A 16,446-nucleotide genomic window follows, 5' to 3' on the forward strand; every position below is an offset into this window, starting at 1 on the left:
TGGATGGAGAGCCCAATGAGCGATGGGCGCTACAGGTGCAGCAGGTGCCATCCAAGCTTACCTGGGGATCGAGTATACACCGGAGAGTTTGGACGCGGGACCACCAGAGGGGCCCGACCTGATCTGGCTGGAGAACATAGAATAGACCCCCTGCACCATTGTCCAAGAGCCCCCACGCAATGCAGCGCACCAATACATGAAGATCATCCGGCCCCTGCCCCATGTGGTAGAAATTAGTGAGTATATTCTATAGTAAACCATGATTATTAATAGGCTTAATATTTTAAATAGTGGAAAACACATGACGCCTGAGTCTGGGTTCACACCAGATGGTAGGTACGTAGAAATGCCCTGGGAACTGCGGGGTCAAGTCATGTTGACCTCCACCTTTCAGGCGTGGGTCATTTTGACTGACAAGCCTAATCCCTGCGTACCTCAGACCGGGGCACGGTTGATAACATGCTGAGACGAAGAGACAAGGCGGAAAACCTCATTAGGGACAAAGGGAACCTCCATTGTATTAAAGAAGTTCCTGTATGTGTATAAAGGAGGGCTGGGACCGAAGTCCAGCCAGTGACTTTGCAAACTTACTCAGGCTGTTGTCGATGTTGTTTTTCTGCACGATAAAGTCTTTTGTCAATTCTTGCTCCGGACCCCTCGATTTCTTTTGCACTCTCTCTCTTGAATTAGTCTAAGTGTTTTAAATCTCAGTTAATCTTCATTACCCACTGTCCAAGAGCCCCCACGCAATGCAGCGCACCAATACATGAAGATCACCTGACCCCCCCCCCTCCCTTCCCCATCCCAGCCACTACAAGCAGACCCCACCACCACCCCCCCCTCCCCCCCCGCCTGTGACGTGCTAGTAACCTCTCCAGGTGGGCTGCCCCATTACCGTCCCCGCCAACGGCACCAACCCCCCTCCCACCTGAGGCACCCGCGTCGCCCGGACCAGGTATCTGCGTTCCGGTACCAGGGGCTGCGGCCCGTTCCCTTAAGGCTTGAGGGCGCCCCTGGCTGTATTCGCTTCTGTACGCTTCACTGTTTTTAGCCGCTCCCATATCTATGCCCGCGTCTACGCAACCGACGCCGGGAACGCAAATGTTGTTGTTTATATCGCTGTCCCACTAGATGGAGCTCGGGGATACACACGGGCGAGATTCCAGGGGCCTTGATTGCCCGTTTATCAGATGAGGTCCTGAGCGCAGTTGAATAAAAGGGTCTAATGCTCAGGTGGCGCCTTGCGTCCACCTGCCCGTGATGACGCTCAGGACTATTCCGTGGTTTCAGTTGTTCCCGTGCCCCGGGCCTACCCTGAATACCCCATGCGTGTGATTGCTTATTGTTACACGACCAGTTAACTCCTCCTCACATCCTTAGTGTGTGGTCATCTAGGGATGGGTTGAGGGGGATTGCCATTCGTTGTGTACCTCATATCTTTCTGATATTATTATTATTATTATTTAGGGACACGTTTCATGGTTGCATTTCTTTCCTGTGGTTGTTATTGTGTAGTGTTTGTGTGATTGTTGCATTTTTGTTTATATCGTTATTGTTTACTGTTAGTTTTATTGTTGCATTTTGTTGTTGTCGTTATGGTTTGGTGTTGGTTTTGTTGTGTATCATCTGCTGCCAGTATTGTTGGTATTGTCTGCTCGCGATGTAAGGCCGGGGTGGATGCCACCCCCTAGGTGGGGTGTGTATGGCATACCCATGTCTGAAGCAGGGGTAGCGTTTCTCCCACGTGGTTCCCCATACACCCGGTCCAGCGAGTTGTTTTAGTCCCATGCTCATGGTTGTTTGTTTTTATGATCATTTTGCCTTCTTTCTGTTATTTCTAATGGTGTTATAATGGTAGTCCCGCGCTGGAGTCCTATCCCTCGTACCCCTAATGAGTAAAAGTCGTCTTGCGACGACTTGAGGGGGATATGTTGGGAAAAATAACCTGCTGAGCACATCACATGGCAGGCACATTAATATATAGTCGACTCTTGCTCTAAACTCAACGAACACATAACACAAACATGATAATATAGTCAGGTCAAGGCCAGAGCCGAAGGCCCCATTTCCCAGGCAAATGGTAGACACTCAGACAATGCACCAGTCATCCTCAAGAACGGGAGAGCCACATTAAATTATCACACACGAGACACTTCGGGGGGGCACTCCCCCGTTTTAATTTATCACACAGGAGACATTTTGAGAGCTCTCCCCCGTTAGGAGGAACACAAGAAGATCCAGGGCCTGGGAGCCAAGGTCTAGCAAAAACACACAGAACCACACACACCTCAAACGCACACACCTCATCGAGAGGAGGATACAGCATAAGACTGTATCACACAGGGACTCTTGATCTTCTTCTGAAGCAGACCTTCCACGGAGGCGAAGCTCTGGACGAACCATCAGCGCTGATTAGGGACTTAGACATATTCGATCTCTCACGCTTTATGACTCTGTATAACCGTTGCCACTTTACTTAATAAATCCAAGGTCCTCGTGCCGACAGACTTTATTACCTCTCCGTCTCATTTCATCTGGTCCAGTAACTAGACAGACCGTTTTTCCACTCAGGCTTAATATAAATATGTCTGTTAGTCTGAGTTTTCTGTAGGTGGGAGTTGGCTGAAGGCCTTCATGTAATTAAGTTGTTTTCACTTTTTTTTTTACAGTTTTTTGTGGCGTCCAGATCGGTCTGCGTAGCTGTTAAGCTGGCCTGGGATGTCCCGAGATCCAGTCCCAACTGGTTGATGGTGTTGGTGTTTTCCACCGCTGCGAAGTCTTTTGACTTCGCTCCGCAGGAATTGCAGTTGCTGTTTGTGTACTTTCTCCCGTGCTGCAAATTACTTCGCCTGCTCTGTGTAGCTTACGGTCTGCTTGCATACCATCATTCCGAACTTGTAGGCGTGGTGCATTTTCTGGACCTCATCTACACAAATGTGCTATCAAGAAAAAAATGCTATGTTAGTATTAAATGGAATTTTCTTCATTTAGGCTTGCAAAGACGCAAATGTTGATAACTTACATAGTTTTTGCAGGCTTGATCCCTCATCGCAATCGAATCCGGGTGGTCCGAGGATTCAAAGTCTGCCGGGGACTTAAAAAATAAAAATAATAATTACAATTAGATATTAACGCTGGTATACATACAGCCCCAGAAAATACAGTATTTATTAATTTAACCTTCCCTTTCACTTTATTTTTTCATCAGTCTCAAACAGCTGTTCCGATCAGCTGGTCGTCTCGTGAGCCCAACGGCCACGACAGAGGCAGTCAGTCTAAACATAGATGATCGCAGGGCTGTACAGTGCGACAGTTTTGATCGCATTTGCAATTAAAATATACAACGTGCAAAGATAAATACAAGTCCACTCGCACCGCTGCAAAAGGGTGAGAAGGAAAAAAAATACGTCTTTCTGTACGGCTTTCACACTGCTAAGCGCGAGAGTGTGGGAGCATGATGGGAGCGATGCATGTAGGGAAATGTATTTTGAATTATACGCTCGCCAGTTCCGCTCTACTACTAAAGAACTACAGTTCCCGCGCATTCGCTGTTCCGCTGGCTCGTGAGCCCAACGGCCCCGACAGAGGCAGTCAGTCTAAACATAATTGATCGCTAGGCTAGCTATTATACCAAAGCCACAATCCAAATTATGAAATAAAGGTCTTTCTGAATCCGTGTATGGTTCGTTCTTTGAATATTCTGATTTAAAACAAAATCAGAAAAAACCATTAAGAGTTTCCAATTTAGTTTCAGATCGTCCACTCGCAGACTGAGTCGCCCGGGTTAGAAAAACAATAAAGCTGGCCATTGTAGAATGGGAGGGACTCGATGGAACGTTTGAATTTGAATTTGTGTGCCCTTTTCCCGGCATTCATTGCGGTTTTATCTAACTATCACGCAAACAAAACAAGCAACTGGATTATTCAGTCTTCCCGTTTTGATTAAAATAACAGAGAAATACCGTTTATTTGTTTATTCCTTTTTCGGTTTCAAAACCGATCAGGAAAACCAAAGAACGACTCTGTTAATTGTTTTTTCTGATTTTGTTTTGAATCAGATTATTCAAAGAACGAACCATACACTGAGTTTTCTGCCTCTCTTTGTCTATCTGTCTGCAGCAGTTTACATTATAAAATCAAAATGCTCATTTTACTCAAGCATATGCCTTTAAGGAGTTGTATTTTGTAGTAGCCTATATAAATGTCTTCAATGTTACCTTTTTTACTTTGGTATGCTAGAAGTCAGGAGATAGCAGCCAGGAGGTGTTGTCCAGTAGGTAGGGCAGGGGAAGAGTGTTTTTCAGAGAGTTGGCGCTGATTATTTAACTGTACAGGTGTGGGCGTGGTTAGGTCCAATCCCTACTTTGTGCTCAGTAGGATTGTGTCTCGTAATTGTAAATGTCGTCTTGTTCGGTCGAGGCTTGGGGTCGGTGGTTCCACTCGGCCGTCGGCGCTCGGGAGTGATGGTGAGGGGGCTTAACGTGGCCGAATTAAGGACGTGATGGGGTCTAGGCTGCAAAGTGCACTGTGGGGGTGTGCTCGCGAACTGGACGGACAGCGGAGGAGACTCTGTGTTAATTGAGGTGGCTTCAGATTGGGATTGCTTTTTGGGACCAGTCCGTTTCTGTGGTGGGGACTGCTGTTTGGTGGAATCTATAAGAGGGGGAGGTACAGAGTGAGTGGAGGATGGGCTACTATCTAATCCTATTGAGGGGGAGACTAGGGTAACTATGTGGCTGTAATTATGTGTGTGAGTGTGTGTTTGTAGGTGCCCATGGTGCTGTCTCTGGGCTGGCGGAGGGTGAGCGCTGGGAGGACAACAGACCAAGAAGTGGATGGGTGACCGGATGAAGGACCTGGGCCTCCACGTGGACCTCTCTGCCAGCCGGGATGTCTAATGTTGGGATTGGGGGAGGTGCCTGGGAGGTGGGGGAGTTACTGGAAGTGGTGGGGATGAGGGTTGGGAAGTCTACCACAGAGAGGGTGTCTAGGGCGTTGGGGTTCCGGGCCAGCAGAGCCCCACCCCAGACCACTGGTTGGACGGGGGGAGGTGGTAGGATGGGGGAAGGGGTATGAGCGGGGTAGGAGGCGGAGGTGGTGCGACTGGTCTCCGTCGGTCCCCGGGGGGGGCCACCCCAGAGCCATAGTGGGCCAAAGGTGTAGGTTTGGCCCTAGGGGGGAGCGTCAGTGTGTTAATAAGAGGGCTCCTCACCCGGGGGGCTCTAGGGGGCAATTCAGGGGGCGGGCTCCTCATACGGTAACTGGGGAGGGTGGTTTGGGTACGAGGAATGGTGGGTCGGGTAACTGAGGCGGTGGTGGGAGGGCTGGGGGATCTGAGAGGTGGTGAGGAGAGGTCAGGGGTGGCAGAGGTGAGGAGGGTGCGGGCCTGGGGGAGGGTAGTGGGCCGGAGCCGGTGCCTGTACCGTGTACGCGCCCACCTCGCAGCCACATCAAAAGCGCCCCCCTCAAAAGGGAAGCCTGTAGGGAGGAGGGTGTTTAAAACAGTGTAAAAATGGTCATTTAAAATGACCAGGTTTTGCTTAAGCCAGATGTCCGTGCTCTGCTGGACCCTATCAGATGTGGTTTTATTGGGGCATGCAGGTTTAATGAACTGGGCCAGCATTCTAACCTGTCTGTACATTCACATTGGGGGAGTGTTGGTAGTGATGGCATGTGTCATGATGTTACGGTGGTGTACTGCTTGTATGATTTTAAAATATATTTTGGTGATGTGAGTGAGTGGAGGTAAATCTGATTGTGTGCGTCCGTTTGTGTGTGCATGTGTAGTGTGTATGTGTGTCCATATCTGTGTCGGTGTCTGTGTCTGTTGAGAATGAAAGATCAAAATTGGAATCATGGAACATGGTGACCACCTGGAAATATAAAAGCAAAGAACAGCAAGGGAAATCCCCAAAAAAAAAAATGAAGATAAAAGTAGTTAATAGAAAATAAAGTGGGGGAGGAAGGGGTTAAGAAATGAAATGGAAAAATGGAACCAGCAGGGGCAAATGCTGTAAATCGGCTTATCACAGGTAAGGGCAGGTTGGCTTTGAAGAGTCAGCTGATAAGTCCAGGTTAGAGTTTGTTTTTCTAATGGAGAGAAGACCAGTAGGCCGTTCTGGGGCCTTGGATGAGGCCCAGAGTATTGGCTCTGTGGCTAGAAATCCTCGGTTCACAGGGAAGGATGTTGTCGGATTCAAGGTGGAGGCCGCACTGAAGATGTCCTTTTTAGTGTGGGCCTGATCTTCTTGTAAAAAACCCACCCCAAGGTAAGCGCAGGACAAGTAGCAATCCAGGGATGTAGATAGGGTGAGGGATAAAAGAGTGTGCTGTTCAGCTTAAGATATATGCCAGGATGGTCACCTAAAACAAATAAATGAAAAGAAAGCGATAAAAAGATAAAAACCAGATGGCTAGATATGTGCCTTTTAAAAGAGAGAACTGGTTCAAATCAATAAAAGAATAAAAAAGTAGGGAGGGGGGTTCTAAAAAGGCCTGACGTTTCGTTTGTATAAAACTTCTTCAGAGGCAGTAAGGGTTAGGGTTAGGTTTTTATATCGTGGTTCAGTTCTTGACGGTCATGCGACCCTGGGTGCACTGGCACACCATCTCCCAATCCTTTCCTTTCATTTTTTTCGGTTTTTCTTTTTTTCTTTTTCAGTGTATAATGTTTTTCGGGTGGTTCATAAAACTCCAATGAATAACGAAAAAAGAGGAGATGTGACCCGGCCCGGAGGAAGCCCGGGGCCCCCGTCTGGAGCTAGGCCCAGACGGAGGGCTCGATGGCGAGCGCCTGGTGGCCGGGTTTGCCACGGAGCCCGGTCGGGCATAGCCCGAACAAACTACGTGGCACCCCCCCTCTCTTCATCCCATGGGCCCACCACCTGTGGGAAGACCCGTTGGGGTCGGGTGCGCAGCCACATGGGTGGCAGCGAAGGTCAGGGGTCTCGACGGACCAGACCCGGGCGGCAGAAGCTGGCTCTGGGGACGTGGAACGTCACCTCGCTGTGGGGAAAGGAACCGGAGCTTGTGAGGGAGGTGGAGCGCTATCAGTTAGATCTGGTGGGGCTTACCTCCACGCACAGTCTCAGCTCTGGTACCGTACTCCTGGATAAGGGTTGGACTCTATTCTTCTCCGGAGTTGCCAAGGGCGTGAGGCGCCGGGCGGGTGTGGGGATACTCATAAATCCCCGGCTGAGCGCCGCGGTGTTGGAGTTTACCCCGGTAGACGAGAGGGTCGCCTCCCTGCGCCTAAGGGTTGTAGGGGGGAAAACTCTGACTGTTGTTTGTGCGTATGCACCAAACAGCAGCTCAGAGTACTCGGCCTTCTTGGAGACCCTGAATGGAGTCCTGTATGGGGCTCCAGTAGGGGACTCCGTAGTTCTGCTGGGAGACTTCAACGCCCACGTGGGCAACGATGGAGACACCTGGAGAGGCGTGGTGGGGAGGAACGGCCTCCCTGATCTAAACCCGAGCGGTCGTTTGTTATTGGACTTCTGTGCTAGTCATGGATTATCCATAACAAACACCATGTTCGAACATAAGGGTGCTCATAAGTGTACCTGGTACCAGAGTACCCTAGGCCGAAGATCGATGATCGATTTCGTGATCGTGTCATCTGATCTGAGGCTGCATGTTTTGGACACTCGGGTAAAGAGAGGGGCGGAACTGTCAACCGACCACCATCTGGTTGTGAGTTGGATCAGGGAATGGGGGAAATTTCCGGATAGACCTGGTAAGCCCAAACGAGTAGTGCGGGTGAACTGGGAACGTCTGGAGGAGGCCCCCGTCCTAGGTATCTTCAACTCACACCTCCGGCGGAGCTTTTCTGGCATTCCTGTGGAGGTTGGGGGCATTGAGCCGGAGTGGGCGGTGTTCAAAGCCTCCATTGCTGAAGCTGCGGTGGCTAGCTGTGGCCTCAGGGTCTTAGGCTCCTCAAGGGGCGGTAACCCTCGGACACCGTGGTGGACTACGGTGGTCAGGGAAGCCGTCCGACTGAAGAAGGAGGCCTTCCGGGATATGATATCCTGGAGGACTCCTGACTCGGTTGCAGGGTACCGACAGGCTCGAAGGGCTGCAGCGGCTGCCGTGTCGGAGGCTAAGCAGCGGGTGTGGGAGAAGTTCGGAGAGGCCATGGAGAAGGACTTTCGGTCGGCACCAAAGTGTTTCTGGAAGACTATCCGGCACCTCAGGAGGGGGAAACGGGGAACCATCCAAGCTGTGTACAGTAAGGATGGGACTCTGTTGACCTCAACTGAGGAGGTCGTCGGACGTTGGAAGGAACACTTTGAGGAACTCCTGAATCCGAATAACACGCCCTCTATGTTGGAGGCAGAGCTCGAGGTTGATGGTGTTTCGTCGTCAATTTCCCTGGTGGAGGTCACTGAGGTAGTCAAACATCTCCGCAGTGGCAAAGCCCCAGGGATTGATGAGATCCAGCCAGAAATGCTAAAGGCTCTGGGTGTTGAGGGGCTGTCATGGTTGACACGCCTATTCAACATCGCGTGGGAGTCGGGTACAGTGCCAAAGGAGTGGCAAACCGGGGTGGTGGTTCCCCTGTTCAAAAAGGGGGACCAGAGAGTGTGTGCCAATTACCGGGGTATCACACTTCTCAGCCTCCCTGGTAAAGTCTACTCCAAGGTGCTGGAAAGGAGGGTTCGGCCGATCGTCGAACCTCAGATTGAAGAGGAACAATGCGGTTTTCGCCCCGGACGTGGAACTACGGACCAGCTCTTCACTCTCGCAAGGATCCTGGAGGGGGCCTGGGAGTATGCCCATCCGGTCTACATGTGTTTTGTGGATCTGGAGAAGGCGTATGACCGGGTCCCCCGGGAGAAACTGTGGGAGGTGCTGCGGGAGTATGGGGTAAGGGGGTCTATCCTCAGGGCCATCCAATCTTTGTACTCCCAAAGCGAGAGCTGTGTCCGTGTTCTCGGCAGCCAGTCAGTTTCGTTCTCAGTGGGTGCTGGTCTCCGCCAGGGCTGCGCCTTGTCACCAATCCTGTTTGTGATATACATGGACAGGATATCGAGGCGTAGTCGTGGTGGGGAGGGGTTGCAGTTCGGTGGTCTGAGGATCTCGTCACTGCTTTTTGCAGATGATGTGGTCCTCATTGGATCATCGGCCTGTGACCTTCAGCACTCACTGGATCGGCTGGCGGCCGAGTGTGAATCGGCTGGGATGAGGATCAGCACCGCTAAATCTGAGGCCATGACTCTTAGCAGGAAACCGGTGGATTGCTTACTCCGGGTAGGAAATGAGTCCTTAGCCCAAGTGAAGGAGTTCAAGTACCTCGGGGTCTTGTTCGCGAGTGAGGGTACTATGGAGCGTGAGATTGGCCGGAGAATCGGAGCAGCGGGGGCGGTATTGCGTTCGCTTTACCGCACCGTTGTAACGAAAAGAGAGCTGACCCGCAAGGCAAAGCTCTCGATCTACCGGTCGATCTTCGTTCCCATCCTCACCTATGGTCATGAGGGCTGGGTGATGACCGAAAGGACGAGATCGCGGGTACAAGCGGCCGAGATGAGTTTTCTCAGAAGGGTGGCTGGCGTCTCCCTTAGGGATAGGGTGAGAAGCTCAGCCATCCGTGAGGAACTCGGATTAGAGCCGCTGCTCCTTTACTTAGAAAGGAGTCAGCTGAGGTGGTTCGGGCATCTGGTAAGGATGCCCACTGGGCGCCTTCCTTGGGAGGTGTTTCAGGCACGTCCAGTGGGGAGGAGACCTCGGGGAAGACCCAGGACTAGGTGGAGAGATTATATCTCAACACTGGCCTGGGAACGCCTCGGGATCCCCCCGTCAGAGCTGGTCAATGTGGCCCGGGAAAGGGAAGTCTGGGGCCCCCTGCTTGAGCTGCTCCCCCCGCGACCCGACCCCGGATAAGCGGTCGAAAATGAGATGAGATGAGATGAGAATAGCAACAAAACTTAAATTCATATAGACCAAAACAATACAACATGTAGATTTAATAAATGCACTTCATAAGTTGACCATGAACAATTACTGAAGTTTTACATTTTGTTCAGCAAATTTGACAACTGACAGATGCAATATTGTTGCCAGTGAAAACCGCAAAATTCTGACTTGTATCATTTGTTGCAAAATGTTGCAAATTTGATTCTCTATGCAAAGCCCATCACGTCGATATTGCTGTTTAGTGCTGCTCTAGTTTGCACAGATTCAGAAGACCCGCAGTGAATTTAACCCGGTCCACTTGACATCGGGTAGACGCATGACAGTGTTTATTTGGCTACAGGCTTTTCTAATGTCTCATTTTGGCGGCTGGTGTATGTGGTGCACTTTCCTATCCTTAACGTAAACATTAACCTACTCAGTAGGTCCACTTGACATCGGGTAGACGCATGACAGTGTTTATTTGGCTACAGGCTTTTCTAATGTCTCATTTTGGCGGCTGGTGTATGTGGTGCACTTTCCTATCCTTACATTAACCTACTCAGTAGACCTGCCCCGACGTGAGTCAGACATGACGATTTGTCTTTCCTTTACTTCTCAAACTACGTGACAATTGCATGTTCATCAGCCCGATTTTCAAATTTTCACTAACTTTCTCTAAGTACTCTAACTTCTGGGCGACAGCCCCGGATGTTTTCGATTGCTAGCGACGCTCCTGGTGTCAACATCCGAAAGGTCTTTATCGTGTACTGGGGACACCTGGTGGTCACTGGGGGTCACTGCAGTGGGAACTAATTACAGTAAACGTTTAACTGGATCGGACTTGAATTAAAGTCACAATGTCGCATTTCAACTTACCTGTGGCTCAAAATGTCCGGGATATATCTACATTCAATCAAAATCGATAACTGACACACCCAAGGGCGTCAGTTTGTTTTTAGAAGTGGTGGGGACAATAACCATAAGCTTGAGTGTGGTTTGAAAAGTGCTGGGTACCCTTATGTAAGCTATTCATCCATTCAACGCTGCACTACAATATGCTCTACAGTGTATTGTCAGGTGTGGAAAATCCTATTCGAACAATAAAAGTTGAAAACCACAGTTTGTGTTTTGGCTTGTTTTGCAAAACGGCGTTGGAAACACCACGGTATTGGCTCGAGATATGTAATACTAATACACACAGGACAAAGAACAGTGTTGGCAATTTAACACTTATCTTGACATCAACAATGTTTACCAGACAAACAATGCCAGACTGTAAAGGGGGTACGAAATGAAACGAGGTACTGAGCATCAGCCTTTTGAAGACGAGCAAGGGCTGCTGGTAGCATATGTTATGCTGCATTAAAAAAATAAAATAAAATAAAAAGCGCCCAGAGGAGAATTGCATCTGCCAAATCCTGACCTCCAGTAAACACTTGCGAAGGACCAATGTAGACTTCACTCGTTACAACATCATAAGCAAATTGCCCGCAAATAAAATCCCCTACAGTTTAGGATAATCACACAGGTTATGCAAGAATATATTTATGTCAGGATAGGCCTACCAAGCTCCATGTCTAACGTCACATTTCTCAATCTGACAAAAAAAATATAGCCACATTGGCATAGCAATCGCACCGTGTGTAGCTGCCACTAGCTGCAATGCATACTGTTGGAGCACCAACCAGAATCAGATCACAATCGCTTAGGACCGTGGGTAACCTTTGGCCAGGTCATCACGAGCAAACAAAACCAGCAGCAAAGTTTACGTAAACCAATTTCTTACCTTATGTGGCCCTCCACATGCAGGCTAGATGATGTATCCATATCGTTATCCAGTGTCACAAACATGCTTTTTACAGGAAGCAAAAGGACCGGCTATTTTCTGAATAAAAATGTCAATTTTGGCTGTCTGTCTTGAAACTTCTAAATTATAACGCTGTGTACAGACAGCACACGTTCACACTCCTCCCCCCTCCCCCTTGCGATAGCATTAAATATAATTTAACAAATTATATAAACAACCACAAAAGGCTTAAGTCGCAAGGCTATTTAACTGGATCCATAATGTCTAAGAGAAAAGCTGGAACCAATATAAGATCCTTTTTCAGCAGGCAAAAATGCGCTGTAAGTGCAGAGAAACCTACAAATCACCTTGTTTTACGATGTTTGATATTGACTCAGTTAACTGCTAGTTCTCATCTATTGCTAACGTTAACGGTTAGCCACATGCCGGCTTTAGCTACAGTCTATGCTTTGGCTACTACAAATTTCTGTCTTCCACTTTTATTGGTTGAGTGGAATACCTTTTGTACAGTAGTGATGGTTTCTAGTGTTCCATATACATCTCAAGTTTTTTCAATGATATTGCGTTAGCCTTCGCTAGTACTAGAAGTCATAAAAGCTAGGCTAGGAAAGCTAGCCTTCCAAGTTCACGTTCTCTCAGGTCACAATGTTCGATCTGAATGCGCCACCATGGGAATGCACCGACGCTGTAATTTTACAACGCCATGTTTCTACAGTGGCTGACAGTCGACAAATCAAACGACTAGATACTGTGGCGACTCCTACCCCCCGGGGAGTCTGAGTATTCGTGATGTTGGTTGGAGAAAAGGGGTTATATTGCCTTTTGGTGTTGGGGTTAACGGGTTTGGGTTGTGCGTTCGGTTGAATGTAGTTGTGTGTTGTGGGCAGTGTTGGGGGTAACGCGTTAGAACTAACGCGTTAGAGTACTCTTATTCGTTTTTTTCAGTAACGAGTAACCTAACGCGTTAGTTTTGCGAATTCAGTAATCAGTAACTCGTTAATTTCCAAAATAACCACTCGTTACTCTGTTACTTTAAGATTTTCCCTCGATAAGGAAAGTAAAGTCCTGGGTTTTCTGCATTTAGTCAGATGCTGCTGCCCTGCTCCTTGCATCTCTCTCTCTCGCTCTCTTCGTGTGTGTGCGCGCGCACCTGTGTGTGTAAGTGTGGCATTAAGGGGAAAAAACAAGCTAAACGACAACGCCACCCTAGGGATTGCACCCAGGGATATACTAATCAATTAAATCCAAACAATTATATAGCACACACGTTCGTTGACTGACGGCACCAGAGACGAAGTTCCAAAAATAGGTTGTTTTTATTAACTAAAACATGTGTGTTCCACATGTAACAAACAGGATAAATGAAATCAATTGGTATGTAGGGGATAGACAGGATGGTTAGGGCTGAGGCTTACCAGCAGGGGGGGCAAGATACCAGGAGACGGAGGGGGGAGACACATAAACACCAACCAGTCACTCGTGCTCGCACATACACACAGCAACACAGGATCAAAATGATAAAAGAGAAATTCCAAGAGGACACACGTGAAACCACACTCGGGAAGGTGGCACCACCACCTAAAGGATCTAGTTGCCTCCCTGCGGTGGGCACTCAGCGCCTGGAAACGAAGGAACAAAAGAGAGATGAGGGTAGATACAAACGACCAAACAAAACAATAAACACAACTACACAAAATGTAATTCACAAAAAGGAAATCAGTAAGAAAACAAAATATAACAAACACACGAACCAGGCCAAAAAGGATCTTAAACATGCGTGATAAACTATAAACAAAATCCCCCAAATTAAACCAAACACTTCCCCAGGACAAACACGCACGCACTCGCCAACACTCTACACACACACACACCGTCACACACTAGTTGCGACACGGGCAGATGGAAACACACAAGGACAAGTCAACAGACAGATCACGTTCAAAGAGTGGTCGTTAGCGTCTTCGCCGCTATCCTCCAGGCTAGCCCAGGACAAACACGCACGCACTCGCCAACACTCTACACACACACCGACACACACTAGTTGCGACACGGACAGGTGGAAACACACAAGGACAAGTCAACAGACAGATCACGTTCAGATAGTGGTCGTTGGCGTCTTCGCCGCTATCCTCCAGGCTAGCCCAGGACAGTTGGGCAGCTTTGGTGGTAAACAACGGGTGGCAAAAACAGCAGTCGGCAACGACACAATCGGCAGTACCTAGAAGGCATACAGGTCACCCCGTTAGTGCTAAACATAATTCTAAAAACAATAGCGATATAAAATAAGGGATACCTACCAGGAAGTTGGCAACTTCCTACTTAAGCCAGCGGCTCACAGCGCACCGCTGAATGTTAGCATTCGGTTGGAATCCACACCGAGACTGTTACGCGATCAACAACCTGCACGCATCACCAACCAAGGCAGGGCACCAGCAGGCACCAGCAAGCAACAGGCACAAGTGCTGCAAAGCGACCAGTGTGAAAAAGTAAATCACCATTGTTGGGAAAAATAACCTGCTGAGTACATCACATGTACATTATAAATATAGCTAACTCCTACCCTAGCCTGATGAGCACATCACATGGACACATTATAATATAGTCAACTCTTGCTCTAACCCAACAACACAAACATGATAATATATAGTCAGGTCAAGGCCGGAGCTGAAGGCCCCATCTCCCAGGCAGGCAGATGGTGGACACTCAGACAATGCACCAGTATCATCTCCAGAACGGGAGAGCCACATTAATTTATCACACAGGAGACATTTTGAGAGCTCTTCCCCGTTAGGAGGAACCAAGAGATACCTCTGCCCACACCAGGGGCCTGAGAGCCACATTAAATTATCACACACGAGACATTTCAGGGGGGCACTCCCCGTTTTAATTTATCACACCGGAGACACGAGGAACTCTCCCCGTTACGAAGCTCTCTCAGGGCCTGGGAGCCAAAACACACAGAACCGCACACACCTCAAACGCACACACCTCATCGAGAGGAGGATACAGCATAAGACTGCATCACACAGGGACTCTTCACCTTCTTCTGAAGCAGACCTTCCACGGAGGCGAAGCTCCAGACGAACCATCAGCGCTGATTAGGGACTTAGACATATTCGATCTCTCACGCTTTATGACTCTGTATAACCGCTGCCACTTTACTTAATAAATCCAAGGTCCTCGTGCCGATAGACTTTATTACCTCTCCGTCTCATTTTATCTGGTCCAGTAGCTAGACAGACCGTTTTTCCCAACACCATGCCAAACAAATCAGCCAGAGCGTCCATAGGGAAAGCACGCGTACATACCGGTAGCAAGTTGCCTGGAGGGGCGTAGCAGGAAATAACGAGGAGACAAATTGTGGCACCTCCCGACACAAAAAGCTACCTCAGAATAAATAAGGTGGAGACGCAAGCCATTGGCTGTGACGGCCCTGATCATTACAAAGGGCTCTGCCCCTGCGTCTCACCACATAAGCTACGTGTGTTACCGCGGCAAGATGGACGAGAAGATAGCCTTAGATAGATAGATAGATTCCTGGAGGTACGCTCATTATTTTGAGTTACAGAGCGAAAAGGACAAGAAGAACATAGTGGTCGTTTTGAGCACCTTCTTCTCCTACGTTTCAACCATTACTTTGGTGATAAATAGGCTAAAGGTAGCCTACGTGATTGTTATGAATGTAGGGCTATAGGGTCACACGAACATTTTCAGTTCTTCAATGTTTTTTTAGTGCCATGCACTGTTCTTTTGTGCAACGCATACGGTTAAATTGAGTTAAATTTCCAATTCTAAAAGGTTGCGTGCCTACCTGTTAAGCACTTTGTTAGGTGCCTGCACTTGTAAAGTGGATAAGCTATGTGTGACGCACTGTTATTTTGTGCGCAGCCAATACGGTAAGCTACATTCTGTTAAAATAACTGCCTGTTACCGGAGTATGTTATTCATGGAAGCTGTTCAAATGATCAAAGGATGAATGCCTGTTAAATAAAACGTGCAATATGATGGCTGTCTTTCCTGTCATTATGCTATAGGTTCATGATTGATTCATAAACAGTCAGCACTGTTGGTGCATCTAAAGGAGGATGTGTGTTGTTGTTGCGCTAGGCGGACACGCACGCACCCCAAACGCATTTTAATTGTTGGTAACGCACGAGTACTCTAACGCGTTTCTTTTATTTATAGGTAACGTAGTAACGTAACGGATTACTTTTAATTGATAGTAACAAAGTAACCTAACGGATTACTTTCAAAAGTAACGATACCCAACACTGGTTGTGGGGTGTTGTTTATTGTGTGTAGTGTTGCTGGCAACCGTTACCCAGAGTTGCATGTCCGTTGGTTGGGTGTGCGATGTGTTGTGTGTTGTGTGTCATTGTTAAAATAAAGGTTCTGCAGTCTTGCGGTGTATGGGACGCAGAATTGCCTTTCCTTAAACCTGACAGCGTTCTTCTTGGCCGATGCTACAATACCAAATTGCGTTTTTCGCGTGTTTGCAATCTGCGGATTTACCACTAGATGGCAGGTGTGCATGCTGTGAGGATGTCTTCGTGCGCGCCTATCGCATGATTTAGACTCGACGATTTTGGTTTTTGTTCGCAATTGGTTTGCACACTTTTAAAAGTGGTGGGGACAAAATTCGTATTTCAAATATTGGTGGGGACATGTGCCCCCCGTAATCTACGCCAATGGACACACCCGAAATGCAGATTAAATCGGACAAAGACCGGGTAACCTAGGTCAGGGAC

General features: G+C 48.3%; 1 protein-coding gene and 1 long non-coding RNA gene across 8 annotated transcripts in view; one reads left to right on the forward strand and one right to left on the reverse strand.

Moving 5' to 3' along the window:
* Positions 1–16,446, forward strand: part of LOC132449982 (NACHT, LRR and PYD domains-containing protein 12-like) — a 182,311-nt gene that overhangs the window by 75,496 nt on the left and 90,369 nt on the right. The gene's annotated exons all lie outside the window — the stretch shown is intronic.
* On the reverse strand, positions 12,864–15,170 carry LOC132450407 (uncharacterized). The gene is made up of 3 exons (XR_009523826.1): positions 15,007–15,170; positions 13,996–14,160; positions 12,864–13,916 (listed from the first exon to the last, which is right to left on the reverse strand). It is a non-coding gene; the product is annotated as an uncharacterized LOC132450407 (long non-coding RNA).

The sequence above is a fragment of the Gadus macrocephalus genome, chromosome 21 (genome assembly GCF_031168955.1).
Source record: "Gadus macrocephalus chromosome 21, ASM3116895v1".
NCBI lineage: Eukaryota > Metazoa > Chordata > Actinopteri > Gadiformes > Gadidae > Gadus > Gadus macrocephalus.